Raw genomic sequence first — 15,078 nt, 5'->3', positions numbered from 1 at the left:
TAAAGATCATTTAGAGTCTAGTCTAGTGAGGTAGAGGAGGAAGTTTAGGAGTAATACAGTGATCAGCAGGTGAACAGAAAGATATTTCGGCAGAGATTTATCAAACCTAATGGGGACAAGTGAAGGGCGTTTTTAGAAGTGGAGATGCTGCCTATAGCAACCAATCAGATTCTAGCTATTATCTTCCAGAAGGTGCTAGATGAGTGATAAGTAAAATCTGATTGGTTGCTAGGGGCAACTCCACTTCTAAAATCCTGCACTTTAGTAAATATACCCCGAGGTGATGCCCAGGGCCAGCCACGGGTCTACTAGCACATGGCAAAAAGAAAACACACACATTATCCCGCATGGAAAAAAAACACACACGATACTGTCCCTCACAGGAAAAAATCCACACACACTGGTCCCCACGGGAAAAAGAATATACACACATTGTCCCACACGGGAAAAAGAAAACCCACACATTGTCCCCCACGGGAAAAAAAACACACACTGGCCCTCATAGGACAAAATTAAGAAAACATATTGTACCGCACAGGAAAAAAAAATCAAAACACATTAGGAAAGAAAACAAACACATGGGCCCTCACAGAGAAAAAAAAGACACACTGGCCCTCATTGGAAAAAAACCCACACACATTCCACCCCATTGGAAACACACACACAGTCTCTCACAGGAAAACATAGAAAAAACACATTGTTCCACACAGGAAAAAAACACATTGGCCCCCAAAAGTAAAAACTCACACATTGGCCCCCACAGGAGAAATATAAAACACACTGACCCCCACAACAGCTCCACTTGACATCTTTAGAAGGGTTGATAAATCTCCCCCTTGAACACAAACATCATACCTCCCCCAACATGGCCATGACAAGGGGCGTATGAACGCCGAGGGGACCCGTGTGCAGTAGTCCCCCTCCTCTGAGCAGCAGGCCCCTCCCTCAGCCACACATATTACTTTGCGCATCGGAAAGCCGGTCCCTCCTCCTCCGCGGAACTATCTTCCCAGTGATGTTCGGATGAATGGTGAATGAGTCTTTGCTTTTACTGTGATGTGCCAACCTACCGAAGATGTCCCTGGGAAGATGGCACTGAGGAGGAAGAGGGACCCACTTGCCGACACAAGGTACTGTAAGAATAATATGGGTGTAGGGTGTGGAGTGCCGGCCCCCTTGGTCCCATGGACATGCCTGATCCATGCCTAATGATAAGCTACCACTTTACTTTTTAAATTTCCCCAGGATGAGCTTTTATCGGAGCTGTGTCCTGGCAAGAGACATATGATAAACGGCAGTATTAGTCAGCGTCTAAATGTGCAAGCACTGAAACACCGGCTTTCAGCGTCTCTGCACTCTGCAACACCACCAGTGATTCTAGACACCCCCCCATCGACACTCCGATAACACGCCCCTGAGATTTATATTTTTTGCGTTCACTATAGGCCGCCTCCCAGTCAACGCCCAGGAACGCCCATCACTTTCCCGCCCCATTTCTGGTACGTCTCTCCCGATTGCAATAGCATGGTTGCGCAGACACTCTGTATAACGCATGCGCCATAGGGGTTTTCAGGACCTGACGCACAGCGGCAAACGCTCAACTACAAGAGCATCTGCATATCTGTAAAATTGAGTGTACCTGAATTAGGCCCAATGTCTTTTACAGGATATACAGATATTTAACGATATGCAGATGATGCATGACTCCGCATATATTTATAGTAATATTAATATTATGGTAGATTAAAGCGAGCTGGATGGGGTGAAGTTGGTGGATGTAGAAGTTGTGGGACTTTGGCCAGGACTTTAGCAGAACAAGGACATCAGAAACATACACACTGATATAAATGAATACACATCTGCTATTCTACATCATTAGGCATTTGCCCAGCCAGGTACATTATGTAATAACAGTATAATATTATGCACAAGAAATTCCAACTGTAAAATCACAGATCTGACCAATCCAAGCCCCGGTCCACACAGACCATACCCACTGTGGGCGAATCCTTGCCCCGTCTCCCAATAGACCACATTGCTTCTGACCACCAGAAATGGGCATGTGACACACCTCCTATTGTAAATTACACCATTGTATAAAAATAAGTGAATTATCCCGTATAGATTACTACAAAAAACAAAATATAGGGGTACTTTGCGCACTAAGGACCTCATTCAGAGCCGCTCGCAAAAAGCGAGCGCTCGCTCTGAATGAAGGCGGGCGCTTTTCTTTTGAAAGGCGGCCTCCTGGCCGCTCGCTAAGCTGTGCGTTACCACCCACAGCTTTAGCGAGCGACCATCGGGGCTTGCGACGAGACCCTTGCGGTAGGGTCTCATCTACCGCAAGCCCCAGGTAGCTTCCTGCTCTAACAGAGCAGGAAGCTCCCTACTGACATCACTGGTGATGTCAGTAGGGCCGCCTACAAATGGCAGGCATTCCTTCAGGAACGCCTCCGTTTGTCCGGCCACACCCCCACCCCGCCTACAAAATGGGGCGAGCTGTCGATCAACATCGACAGCTGCCCCTTTTGTAGTGAGCCCCTGAGCGAGTGCATGTGTCACTCGCTCCGGGGCTTGCGCACGCGCAGTGCGAGCGCTGAATGTGTGCAGACCGTCACCATCGACCTGCTTGCGAGCGCATAGCACTTGCGAGCGGGTCTGAATGAGGTCCTAAGGTGGCTGCTGTGGAAGAAATCAAATGGTGGGTCACCTACCACCAACTTGAGAGTTAAACAAAAAACATATATGATAGCTCCCAACTGCGCTCAACCTCTATCTTCATCGCATATAGGGGGTCATTCAGACCCGCTCGTGAGCGGCAGTACGCTCGCAAGCGTGTCGAAGTTCCCCCACTGCGCATGCGCACGATGGAGGGAGCTCCGTCGTGCGCATGCGCGAGACCCGGCGAGCGACGGGCTCTCCATCGCTCCGGGTCTCGCACCAAAGGGGGCGTGCTGTCGATGTTGATTGACAGCACGCCCCCTTTGGTGGACGTGCCGGGGGCGTGCCTGCCAGACGGAGGCGTTCCCATGGGAACGCCGACCGTCTGAAGCCGGCCCCGGAGTGATTTTGGCTCTGATAGGGCTACCGCAGGGTCTCCATCGCAAGCCCGATGGTCGCGATGGTACCATCATCATGGACGCTCGCATATGCCGTGGGTGGTCACCCACAGCTATGCGAGCGTCCAAGAGGACGCTCCATTTTCAGGGAGGAGGGCCCTGATTCAGAGCGAGAGCTCTGGTCAGAGCGTTCAGCTCTGAATCAGGCCCATAATCCTAAATAATGGTTCATAGATAAGTATCCGGTAGAGATGAACAATATAAAGGTTCTTATACAGAACCTAATTTGAATTATATCATTACGGTAACACGTGGACCAATAAAGTGATACCATAATTATATCCCGTATAGTTTCTTTCTTTTTGTTTTTATTGATGCATTGCAAAACAATTTATCATTTAGAAATACAAATCAAGCACTACTGACGCATCGAGACATAAGTGGTAAATACGTGACACATTACCGTGTTTAGATGGCCCTACGGGGACCAAAAGAACATACAAAAGTACAGTTTGTTTCTTTCTAATGATTTAGGAAAATGGCCGCAAACAGCTTATAAGGAGAGGTTTGAGGGCCCAGTTGCATTGAATGAGAAATAATGTATTATTGTAACACTGACAGGAGAATGTCACCCCAGTGAGCGCAGGTTTTCCAATCATTGGGGTGACAAAGTCCTGTCAGTGTCTGATGTAGGTAGGTCTGCCTGTGATCTATGTTGTCACTTTCAGCAGCAGTAAAGGCACAAGCTATTGTCTATACAGTAAGTGTGTCTATAGCTACATAACACAGAAAGCAACACTCCACTCCTGGGCTGTGATCAATTAATATTCATTGAATAAGGAATAATTGGCTACTGGGAACATTTGTTATGTTTCTCCATGTAATGTAAAGATCACAGTGCATACATAGCTTTGTTGCCTAGTGATGTGTGGGGATTCCTAGTGGTATTATCCTATCCCTGTTCTCTATCCTTATCTTACTGTATAATTCAACAGGAGTGGGGGCACTTTACATGTTACAGCTTGTGCTCCATTCACGGACAAGAATAGCAGTCACAGTGATGGTATCCTATAACAAATATATACAAATATATAAAACTCATGAGCTTTCTTTTCATCATACATTGACTATTACAGCCTCATTGTGTCACTATAATAAACTTTTACAACTATATCTACTTCTCTAGCCTTCTGCTTTTATTATCTGGTGACATATCACCAAATCCAGGCCCCCCACACACACACACACAGTGGTTTTAATATATATATATATATATATATATATATATATATATATATATTTATATATCACCCTCCAAATCAATAAATGTGCCTTAAGGAATTCACACTTATCATTATTTTACATCTGAACATCTCTTTACAACAACTACTTTCACCAATTTCTACATTTACCTGAGAATGCTGGTTCACACCTTAACCATACAGTAACAACCATGGCTTTCCACAGACACCTACAGTAACAACCATGGCTTTCCACAGACACCTTCAGTAACAACCATGGCTTTCCAAAGACACCTACAGTAACAACCATGGCTTCCCACAGACACCTACAGTAACAACCATGGATTTCCAAAGACACCTACAGTAACAACCATGGCTTTCCACAGACACCTACAGTAACAACCATGGATTTCCACAGACACCTACAGTAACAACCATGGCTTTCCACAGACACCTACAGTAAGAACCATGACTTTCCACAGACACCTACAGTAAGAACCATGGATTTCCAAAGACACCTACAGTAACAACCATGGCTTTCCAAAGACACCTACAGTAACAACCATGGCTTTCCACAGACACCTACAGTAACAACCATGGCTTTCCACAGACACCTACAGTAACAACCATGGCTTTCCAAAGATACCTACAGTAACAACCATGGCTTTCCAAAGACACCTACAGTAACAACCATGGCTTTCCACAGACACCTACAGTAACAACCATGGCTTTCCACAGACACCTACGGTAACAACCATGGATTTCCAAAGACACCTACGGTAACAACCATGGCTTTCCAAAGACACCTACTGTAACAACCATGGCTTTCCACAGACACCTACAGTAACAGCCATGGCTTTCCAAAGACACCTACAGTAACAACCATGGCTTTCCACAGACATCTACAGTAACAACCATGGCTTTCCACAGACACCTACAGTAACAGCCATGGCTTTCCAAAGACACCTACAGTAACAACCATGGCTTTCCACAGACACCTACAGTAACAACCATGGCTTTCCACAGACACCTACAGTAACAACCATGGCTTTCGACAGATACCTACAGTAACAACCATGGCTTTCCACAGACACATACAGTAACAACCATGGCTTTCCACAGACACCTACAGTAACAACCATGGCTTTCCACAGACACCTACAAATACTGTCACGTAAAGTAGAATGTCAGAGGTGTAAATCTTACTCCATCTTACTTTCTCACATAATGTAAAACAGGAATCCACCCATCTGTCATTCTAACCCTCTGTCCCATGCTCACTGTCTACCCCATCTGTGTCACCACTGTCTGTCTGCCCTTCTCCTTTAGAATGTAAGCTCTCACGAGCAGGTCCCTTTTCCCTCATGTGCTTTTCCTTCCTTTACTTATATTGTTATCTACTCTATACTCCTTATAACAGCACCTAACCCGTGACTTTGCCATCCTGCTACTGTTGCAGCAATGTTTATATACCATGTACTTGTCCTGCAATGTCTTATACTGTATGTCAGTGTTTTCTCGTTCTGTTCAACTGTTTTTATGTACTGTTTATGTACTTTGTTTATGCACTATGTAAGGCGCGGCGGAACCCTTGTGGCATATATATATATATATAAGGGATAATAATAATAATAATATATATAGCAAAGCCGATCTTTCAGGTTGTACCCAACTTTTTATCATCTTTTATTTTTTAAATATCCCCTTCAAAGGACAGAAATATTGATTGCATTCTCCAACACAGCAATATAAGTCATCCCCTGACATATAGGGATAAAAGACATTGATGTCACCCCCATCCTTTCCATTGCAAGCCACGCAATGCCAAGAATATGCCCCTCCCTATTGCAAACCTCCACTTGCACCCCCCATGACCACCCCCATCTCATTGCAAGTCACCATTTGTATTGCAGAGTGTATATTTGCTTATATAACGCAATCATATTCCCTCGTGCTGCTTTACAATTGGGATTTAGAGTAATACAATATATTATCAAACCGTATCGTAGAGAAAAATCCCCTTCCCAACATTTGTCAGCAGTATTTGTCCCCCCAATCCCAATTGTCAGCCACTTGGCTCTAAAAGTCGCTACAACTTATCAGGCCTCTTCCGAATCTGTCAGTTCCATCACGTCACTCTCTCAAGGTTCGAAGATTATTCAGAACGGAGTGAGCACAGCAGGATCTGATTGGTCCTGAATGATGGCAGAAGATAGTGCCTCACTGGAGGATATACAGGCCTATCGAGCCTAGCGTTAGGACCTGGAACCGTGTGTTAGTGTCCCCCTACCATTGTTGAGTCGAGATTGGTGCTGAGCATTAGAGCTGACCTACACCTTTGTATATTGCCTGGATGACTGCATACAATCCCTCATAGGCTACACCCCTAACTATTATTATCCTTTATTTATATGGCGCCACAAGGGTTCCGCAGCGCCTCACAAAGTACATAAACAAATGAGCAAACAGGAAAACAGCGACTTACAATACAAAGCAATGCTGGACAAGGACATGGTTTATAAACAATCCTGCAATAACGGTCATAACACTCAAAAGCAGCAGGGCGCCACCAACCAAGTGTCAGGTGCCCTTGTGGGGAGTTTGTAGTAGATGATTGTATGAGTAAGGGAAGGAGAAGCACATGAGGGAAGAGGGCCCTGCTTGTGAGGTCTTACATTCTAAAGGGGAGGGGCAGACAGACAGGGGTGACAGACAGAGTAGACAGCGAGGAAGAAGCATGGAGCAGCATGAGTGCTGGAAGGTTTGGATGAAGTAGTGGGTCTTTAGAGCTTGTTTGAAGATTTGTAAAGAGGTGGAGAGTCTGATAGGGAGGGGGAGAGTTCCAGAGGTAGGGAGCAGCATGGGCAAAATCTTGGAGGCGGGAGTGGGAGGAAGTAATCAGTTGGCAGGAGAGGCGGCGTGCGTTTGTTGAGCGAAGTGGGTGGACGGAAGTGTGAAGGGAGATGAGGTCAGAGATGTAAATGGGAGAGGATTGGGTGAGGGCTTTGTAAGTGAGTGTAGAACATTGGGTTCTGAAGCAGAAGGGGAGCCAGTGTAGGGCTTGTAGGAGAGGGGAGGCAGATGTAGTACATTTGGGGGTCTATTTACTAAGCAGTGTTAGGAGACAGAGTGAAAAGTGATAAGAAAGTGATAAGTTGCCAGCCAATCAACTCCCAACTGTCATCTCACAGGCTGTGTTTGAAAAATGACAGTTGGGAGCTGATTGGCTGGCACCTTATCACTTTCTTATCACTTTTCACTCTGTCTCCTAACACTGCTTAGTAAATAGACTCCTTGGAGAGGAAGATGAGCCAAGCAGCAGCATTGAGGACAGATTAAAGTGGAGAGAGGTGGGAGTTAGGGAGGCCAGATAAGAGCCAATAGATAAGAGCCAATAGTCCAATAGTTACAATTGTCCAATCACCCCTAATATTTACAATTGCAGGAAATCCTAGTATCAGATGTGCACCCTGAGATTAGATTTGAACTACGTGATCTATTTTAAGAAGTACAAACATCAAATAAAAAACAAAAAGTTTGGGATGTTAGGAAGTTACTTTTACACTACTTCATGCACTGAAAAATGCAGCCCAAAAGTGCACCATCCACTCACCCACACACAGTGCAGGCAGCCTTGGGGTTGGGTGAACTCATATTCAGCCTTACAAATCATCAGCAATCTGTCCATGTTCCCATGCCTGCTAACAATCCAGGTTTTCCCAGTAGTCCAAGGACGTGGGCCTGTTGGATTGGGGGGGCGTGGCCACATTTGTATGTGTTCCCTCCTGCACCGAGGCCCTGGACACAAGGCTGCGATGCCTTGTGGGCAACAAATTAATCATGTATCAAACATGGGAAGGGACTTGTAATTGTATACAAAAGGCAGTATAACTAACATCCACAAAGCAGCAGAAAATACAACAACTCACATTATTCATGTTTTCTATAATGCAAAAATGAAGTGGGGTTAGATTAGCTTTTCATTTTAATACATGAAAATCATATTTAATCAGGGTCAACTGTGTCGTAGCTTCCTTTAAATTTGACACAAAATTCCTAGGTCCTTGTCTGACTTTGAAAGTGGCCAAGTAACCTCTGACCTTTCCAGGAGGCCATGATGGAGAAATAATATCTCAGAGGCCGTCCCCATCTGGCCTCCACTGCACTGACAGATAATGATGGGTCCCAAAACAAATGCTTCTCTTGGCCATTTATTTAGGCGGCCCTGAAAGAGACAGGAACCATTCCAGTTGTAACCCCGGGCAGCAGAGGAGTTTGGTTCATTTATTTACTTACAGTTATTTATATGGCACAAACATATTTCACAGCGCTTTACAGATAATATACAATATATATCACTCACATCAGTCCCTTCCTCAGTGGACCTTGCAAGCTCCACTGGGGAAGGGACTGATGTACTAAGCCTTGGACAGAGATAAAGTGGACAGAGATAAAGTACCAACCAATCAGCTCCTATCTGTCATTTTTCAAACACAGCCTGTAACACGGCAGTTAGGAGCTGATAGGTTGGTACGGGGAAGATGAACTAAGCTCATGAGAGTGATAAACTACCAACCAAGCAGCTCCTACCTATCATGTTACAGGCTGTGTTTGAAAAATTATAGTTAGTAGCTGATTGGTTGGTACTTTATCTCTCTCCACTTTTGCTCTCTCCGTGGCTTAGTACATAGACCCCTATATTCCCTATTACATGGACACATGCAGTATACACACTATGGTTCATTTCTGTCAGAAGCCAAGTAACCTACCAATATGTTTTGGGGTGATTGTGGGTGGACACCCAAATTAAATCTAAGCAAACAGAGGGGAAGGGGGGCATACAAACTCCACACAGATAGGCCCTTGGTGGGAATCAAACTCAAGAACTTAGGGGGTAAATTTACTAAGATGGGAGTTCTATTAAGAAGGGATGTTGCGCATAGCAACCAATCATATTCCAGGTATTATCTTCTAGAAGGTGCTAGATAAATGAGAAGTAGAATCTGATTGGTTGCTATGGGCAACATCACTTCTTAAATAGAACTCCCATCTTAGTAAATTTCCCCCTTAGTCTTTGAGGCAGTAGTGCTAACCACTGAGCCAACCATGCTGCAGAGAACCACCAATCATGTAAAGTATCCTAAACCAATAAAAGTTAAATTAGTCCCTGGCTCTCAGGACAACATCCACATTAATCAACGATGGGAAGCAGCTTCTGGGGGCAAAATATTTATTATTTACCAAAGTATAATCTAAATACAACCAGCCTTCATATGGTTCATATATATCACTGATATCGTTCACCGCCGACTACATCCTATTTTATGATTGTTTTAATGCAGTGTTGAATGCAAGTTGGCCGTAATTTCTTTAGGCATCTCGGCAGTCAGACCACCCCCATCCGCGCGCTTGATTTCGTAGCCGCCATCGTCACCAGTGCGCACTTACACCAGCCTTATCCCTGAGGTACAAGATTCTATTGAAAACAGGAATAATTACATGTACGCGCAAACTCTGAATAGACGGCAACGCCCAATTACCACCCAGTTACCCCCCTTGTCCGCAAGTGGAGACGCGACTAAGTTATATATGACTTTGCTTTGCGCGTACTTGACTACGCTCCGCTCTAAAATATTTCCTAAAAAAAACTGCCTTCAACGTTGCATTAGCCCCATTTTTACTATATAAGCCCCCCATGCCCCAGACACAGAATAACTGGGGGAAGGATCTCCCATGTAAGTAGGATCTAGGCCCAGCTATGTGTAAGTGTCACAGGTATTAGTAAGTTCATCCCAGACGCCCGGAGGCAAGTTATCATCTCGTGCCCCCCTATCCCCCATATTTACAGCCCTAAGTGGGCTGAATATATTGTGGGTGATGGAAGAGGTGCTTCAGTGCTAGTGCTAGCGCCCGGCGGCAGGCGCCTCCATTGTCTCCCATACTTCTGCCTCTGGGTATTAGTACGGCTTCCTAAACAGTAGCGTTCCTCTCCAACCCTTAGCACACGGCATCCTCAGCAGTTATCAGCAGCAGTCCCACTGGTTACCTGCATACTGTACGCAGTACGCACACAGAATGCAAATAACAGCGTATCCCAGCCCTGCTAACGTTACACCTTTCCCCTTAGATGTGACTTTATCTCTTCTAACAAATGAATGATACCTGTATAAATACCATGAGCTGCATACAATCATACGCTATTCAACTTTCAGGGTCTCCACAAAGCACCCACCACTAGATAAAGTGGGAGAGTCTAAGGACGGAGTGATCTGCACAGCATTAGAATTAGACCGCTCTGCCTGGCTCTGAGACATCCTGGAACTTCCTTCGGGTCGGGCAGCAAGACCCCCAGGAATTTAGACAAATCCCCCCCCCCCAAATGATTCTTTTTTTTTTGGTTCATTTCAGTAAATGGCAGAAAGAGGACCTGTTGCTGAAAATGCCAATAAATAAATGCAAATATTGGATGTTACCTTTCCCCAGCCCCCTGATATAAAGCACTAACAGAAAACAGTCAGTGATCCTGTGCTGCAAAATGAGAGGACTGGATATTGCTCCCACGCCTGCAATGACTTAGGCAATTTAGCCACCAGTAGAAGCCCCTGTACTGTAGAATCACAGGGCTTCAGGCTGACCCTGAGAAAGCCATTTCTTTTTATTTCTTTTTTTTAATATGGATGTTTTAATAACGTGTGGTGTGCAGAGCTATCCGGTAATAAAAAGACGTTTAGATCACAGCTAAACTTATGAGCTCTGGAGCTGCTATCAACTTCTTCTCATCTAATGCCCTCTTCTCGGGTACAGATTGGCTAAAATAAGTGCTTTCATTAAGCTCAAAGGCTGGCGAGAGCCACCGACGCCGGGGAACTCAAATGAATCTGGAATCTCACAGGCGATGCGAAAGAGAGAATGCAAATGCAGCAGCGTCTTAGGGCGCAATTTAAGATGAGGGGAATGGAATAACGGGGGGGGGGTGGGAGAAAAATACCCCGTTTCATTCATTCCGTAGAACACGGGAGGCACATGATTTAGAGACGGAATTGCAAATTGGAACCATTTTCCCTGACATGTGCACGCAGAGCCTCAGCTCTGCAGAGAACGTCTTCACCTCTCTCCTCCTGTAATCCTCCACAAGTCATGTATTTTATAACACTATATACCCCGCTGCACATACATCACTGCGGCCAGGGAGACAGCAATTAAATGAAGGATCTACAGCGCGATAGTTATGCTCAAATCCATCTCCCCATTGCAAACCTTTCCAGCGGAGACGGTCTACTTAATTACACGCTGTCAATGCAGCTGGCTAAAGGATTTGAAAGCAGAATTCTGCATGGCCAGGGCTTAGCTTCTGTGCCTGCCCGTAGCTAGTGGACCGTTACCTGTAGAACGGATTGCATGTAGCACTTTCAAATATTCATCGTCCTAATAAAGGCTGGTCAGAGGGATATATAGGAAGTTAGTAGCCACCCATTCTATAACCTGGGACTTCAATATTAAAAGTGATAGCCCAGATGCACCGGGGTGGTTCCCTCCGTATTAGAGACTGAAGTCACTATTCCATTTTGCAGGAGAAATATTTAATTCATAAATATCAGGCAATCAAATACATCAAGAGCCTACCACACTGTCTGAGCCCAAATTAGCTCTATCTCTTATTCCGGTCACATATTGAGGCAGATGCCTTAGAGGGATAATATTCAGGCTTGCGCTGGTCATTGGGGCTGCGAATGGTGGGGGGGAGAGTGGACAGTGCAGAGGGAATAAATTAAAAAGATTAAAAAATCCCCCCATACCCCTCCCCAAAAAATAATAGTAATAAAGTTGACAGTGAGATATTTAGATTGTAGAATGCAGTATATGACATTCAGGGGATCTCTAGGTCTGGTCTCCAGCCCAGGAGCTGCTGATGGACCGCAGGACCAGTGATGAGTCTAGCAGGGCTCCTTCCTCCCCAGTTGCAGAGGTCCTCATTCCTTATGGTTCACAATTACTATAAGCTGCCCCCCATGCTGTCATGTTCTGGTTCAGTCACATGAGCAAGGGCTGGAGACATTGCAGAATGCAAAGCAATGGACCCAGTACAGCTCCATCCACCTCCCCCATCACCAGCCCATGACTGCAATCATATGCATGGAAAACCTTTTTTTTTTTTTTTTCCTACCTTACATCCAAGCTGCCCCAGGGGTCACACTCTCATCCTCTTGTTGCATCAATTGACTCCTTTCCCCCTTTCTCTAACAAATTCTTTTCCAGGCTGTGTGCACCCTTGTCCTGACAGAAGTAGGTCCCTTATAGCCAAGTGTAGCAGCAGCTGATACAAAATCCTCAGCAGTTTCAGTCCAGCAGCAGCAGCAGCTCAATCACAGGAGCAGCATCAGCAGCAGCAGCAGCAGCAACAGAGAGGCAGAGCCGGCTCCCCTGCAGGCCGCAGCTTTCACAGATTATACATCACTACCGCATTCTCCCTAAGAGGAGGGCCCCTGCCAAGAAGCTACTACATCCAGAGAGCAGGAGTGATTCCCCCCCCTGGGGAGGGGTCCTGGCATCCAGCAAATACAAGGGCAGGCTGGCAGACTTTTTTTTTTTTTTTTCACTAAGGGCAAGTAAATCCAGCTGGCCCAGATAATACAGCATAAGTGGCTCTGACAATATCCCAGCATATGAGCAGCCAGGGCTCCTTAACCCTTTGCTGCAATCCCTCCTGGGTCACTGGTGGAAAATTCAGCTGCTGCAAATGGCATCTGTCTGTCATTTTGTTCCCGAATCATTAATAGGGTCATAGGAAGCGGGGATTAGGCAAGCCAAGAGTTTCTGCAGCAGTCAAACAGTGCCTGTGGTGGTCACACAATATGGGGAGATGTATCAAACTTTCAAGAGAGATAAAGTGGAGAAGTTGCCCTTAGCAACAGAGGTGCCGAGGGGGATGGGGGGGAGCAGGTACTAATTACCCGGGCCCGGGCTGCGGAAGGGGGCCAGCGGGGGGCTTGGGTCCGGCACAGCTCCCCCTCCCTCTTAAATCACAGCAGCCCAGCACACGCTGTTGTGTACAGCAGCCACAGCAGTCTCCTATGCCTGTGGGTGGAGCAATTGCGCCCCCCCCCACGGCTTTGCGCCGTGCTGGGGGGCTCACAGTGCCCCCCTTCCCAGCGGCGCTGCAAAAGTCTTTTTTGTAAACAAATCCTAAGGGGGCGTGGCAACGACTCCCGCGAATAGGCCATGGCCCCTCCTTTCACCTAGGCCCGGCCGGCCTCTACGCCCCTGCATAGCAACCAGGCACCTTGCGCACCATACTATTGTTTTTTTTTTAATATGCCACTAATTCTTTTTTTACCCAAGTCATATGAGAGGTGACACTAGAACCAACTTTAATATCAGATTCATAAAAAATGGGTAGATGTACTAAGCCTTGGGGAGAGATAAAGTGGACGAAGATAAAGTACCAACCAATCAGCTCCTAACTTCATTTTTCAAACACAGCCTGTAATGTGACAGTTAGGAGCTGATTGGTTGGCACTTTATCTCCGTCCACTTAATCTCTCTCCAAGGCTTGGTACATTTCCCCCCTGGATAATGTACTGAGGGCTCTATTTATGAAGCAGTGATAACCCCTTTCTCCAGCATTTTAGAGTGTCATTGCCGCTTCTCCAAATTTAGGAAAAGATAAACCACTGGTTAGTCCCAATTTCTCCTGTGGTACCTCTATTTCCAGTGGCGTAACAACGGCCCCCACAGACCCCGCGGTGGCTTGTGGGCGCCGGAGGGGGGGCACGTAGTGATATAATATAAAGGTATAGGACAGAGAGTGTAGAGATATGATATATATAATGGTACTATCATGGTATCCATGCCCCCTTTTTGGCGTTTCAGCAGGTGATTGGATGAGAGCGGCTGTCCAGGCCCCTGGTGATGCTCTGCTGCCTCTGATGGGAGGAGCCCGGCCTGTACCGGGAATACATGGGGGCGGCCAGCAGCCCTGGGGACTGTGGAGAGCGGCTCAGCGTGGGTCCCGTACCTGGGCTGTTGACATCAACGTCTCTGGGTACAGTCGGGGCCATCGGGTTCATGGCTGGGGGAAACAGGCAGCGGAGCGAAGCCAGAGAGGAGGCTGGTGAGATGGCGCACTGCTGCTAGCCCGGTGCCATTCTGTGCCCATCCTGCCTGTGTGCTCACCACAGTGATTGACACTGACCAGCCCAGCAGCATCCTAACCCCGCCAACTGCTCTCCCTGCTCACCTCCAGACACCACCCTGTCTGCTCTGCACGCTCACACACATCCCCCCCTCATACCAACCACTCTGCCTCATCCCCCCTCACATCAGTCTGTCTGCTCTGCACCCTCACACACATCCCCCCCTCATACCAACCACTCACCCTCATCCCCCCCTCACACCAGTCTGTCTGCACCCTCACACGGCAGTAAACTGTCCTGATGGACAGTCTGGCAGAAGCATATGTGCTGAAGCCACACATGGGAGGGGCGCCAGAAACTTTTTTTGCAGGGGGGAGCAAAATATAGTTACGTCACTGTCTCTTTCGCCACTTACCACTGTCCCCACTGGGGGACATACCATTGTCCCCCATTGTAGCTAGGTAACGCTGTGTTGAGATGGCGTTACCTATACCAGGCATAGAAAGACTAGAAACCTTCAGAAACTAGAAAGACTAGAAACCTTCAGAAACTAGAAAGACTAGAAACCTTCAGCATCCTGTATCACTGCAATATGCACAGTTACAGAATGCACCCACTTTCTCACCAATAATAAATACAGCCCTG

General features: G+C 46.5%; 1 protein-coding gene across 2 annotated transcripts in view; it reads right to left on the bottom strand.

The window, feature by feature from the left end:
- The window catches only part of DAB1 (DAB adaptor protein 1), an 862,015-nt gene extending 849,342 nt beyond the window's left edge, over nucleotides 1-12,673 (bottom strand). For both annotated transcript variants that reach the window (XM_088447883.1, XM_088447885.1), the window contains exon 1: nucleotides 12,465-12,673. The gene's annotated coding sequence lies outside the window, so the exon portion shown is untranslated. The remainder of the gene's footprint in view (nucleotides 1-12,464) is intronic.
- Nucleotides 12,674-15,078: the final 2,405 nt, after the last annotated feature.

Source organism: Taudactylus pleione, unplaced genomic scaffold (assembly GCF_031769625.1).
Source record: "Taudactylus pleione unplaced genomic scaffold, aTauple2 ptg000442l, whole genome shotgun sequence".
In the NCBI taxonomy this organism is placed as follows: Eukaryota; Metazoa; Chordata; class Amphibia; order Anura; family Myobatrachidae; genus Taudactylus; species Taudactylus pleione.
This window is presented reverse-complemented; position numbering and strand designations above follow the sequence as displayed.